General features: G+C 39.3%; 1 non-coding gene across 1 annotated transcript; it reads left to right on the top strand.

Annotated features, from left to right (window-relative positions):
* The first annotated feature begins 1,004 nt into the window (after positions 1-1,004).
* TRNAR-UCG (transfer RNA arginine (anticodon UCG)) lies at positions 1,005-1,077 on the top strand. The gene has a single exon. It is a non-coding gene; the product is annotated as a tRNA-Arg (tRNA).
* Positions 1,078-1,852: the final 775 nt, after the last annotated feature.

The raw sequence follows: 1,852 nt of genomic DNA, 5'->3' as shown, positions 1-1,852 counted from the left end.
GTCTGAGAGCAAGGACCGGTTAACGTCTTTTTCCAAGAGCAGTTTGTTGTGAAAGGTATCAGGCAAAGGAGTATGTATTGTGATGTGGTTCTCTGACTGCTTCTGTCCACTTGCCAAAAGTTCCAAGGCCCTATGATAGCACAAAAACTGTAAGATTGAAGTGGTGGGTGCTGGAGGTTTAAAATGGTCGGTTTAATTAAAGACAGAAAAGTGAAACGAATGACTGCAGAAATACTGTATGTGACCATGAACTGAGATGAAAGGATGATTTTGGAACTCTGTCTTGCAGATTACCCTCAATGCTGCAATGGATAGGGCACTACTCTCACAGACCAGGGGGTGTAAGTTTAAGTCTATCTGAGGTGCACACTCTGAACTAATACATTTTTGCTGAAACCTAATCATATTGTTTACTCTTCCTCATAGCAGCTTGCCAGGGTGATGGAATATTGCTACAGAACCATTCCACTTCTTCACTGAAAATAGTCATGCTGGTTACCCAAATGTGCAGCGTGTCATTTTATACAGCTTTCTTTATTGAAATTAAACTTGGACTCACTTGAAATATTCTCTTTCAAAATGAATGTTTTGAGCTGCTGTGAATTTTATTTCTAAAGATGGTGACAGGCTTTCAGGTACGTGCTTAGGTCAAGGCCCTGTTCATGTCACTTGTATAAGCTAATTCAGGGAGCAAATTAGCAAGTCAAGAAATGGGAAGTCTGAACTAATGTCAAAGCAGTTTCATTCTCTTTTCAAATAATCCAAAAATACCATTGCAGCATAAAACAGAGTATTCAATAAAAGAAGAAAGGAGGATTAACGGCAAAAAAGCACATCATAAGATATGAAACTTTGGAAATTATCTAGATATTGTTTGAAAAAACTCCTTTGATGGAAAGAAGATGAAGAACGGTATGGGATCCTGGCCTGCGCACCTGTAATTGATATGTTCCACATACATTCATACCACCTAACCCTAAACACCCAAACATATTTCAGTCAGTGACCATGTGGCCTAATGGGTAAGGCGTCTGACTTCGGATCAGAAGATTGAGGGTTCGAGTCCCTTCATGGTTGAGTCTTTTTCTCACAGCACCCAACTTATCTTTACATACAAACTGGAAACACACTCTTACAATACTCCTTTCACTCTCCCTCATTAAGAAAGCCCAATGCAAACTGCACAATCAGTCACGTTATGCCTTCAGCATTGCTACTTTTCTGTCTTTCTGCCATACCAAAGTACCTCTTCATAAATGCCACAGATATGCAATACGTATACAACAATATGACATGGCACAATCATTCTGAACAGAACTGTGGGTAGATTCAGTGCAGGGAGTGTGTGCGTGGAGAAAGCAGAAACTATGCATGGTTAGAAGCTCTAGGATTTTTTCCAGGAAAAATGCACATTTTCCCTCAGAAAAAGTATAGTACTAGAGAAGAATCATAAAGGATTGACACAATTGCTGCCTTTGCTGTTGCCCCAGTTGTGTAATCTGTCAAGGACTGGTCTCTTGCAGATTGAGGCACCTAGTTGCAATTGTGTGGTAAAAATCACCCTTACAACCATTTTTGCTATAAACTTGAGATCTTTCTGAGATACAATCTCACAGACTTCTTATGAATGAGGAACTCTGAAATTGTCACATTCCAATTTGTACGTCCTTAAAACTATGCTGGTTATTCAAATGGGCAGATTGTTTTTTAAATTCCTTTCTGTCTCGAGTTGTAGTTATATTGATACAGAGGCATAATTGTTGAATGATATATATTGGTTTGATTGAAATATGTTCGTAGAGGTGGTGATAGGCTTTCTGTGTCTGTCTGAGAGCAAGGACCAGTTAACGTC

The sequence above is a fragment of the Pleurodeles waltl genome, chromosome 4_1 (genome assembly GCF_031143425.1).
Source record: "Pleurodeles waltl isolate 20211129_DDA chromosome 4_1, aPleWal1.hap1.20221129, whole genome shotgun sequence".
NCBI lineage: Eukaryota > Metazoa > Chordata > Amphibia > Caudata > Salamandridae > Pleurodeles > Pleurodeles waltl.
Note: the sequence above shows the minus strand (reverse complement) of the source record. Positions and strands in the feature narration are given on the sequence as shown.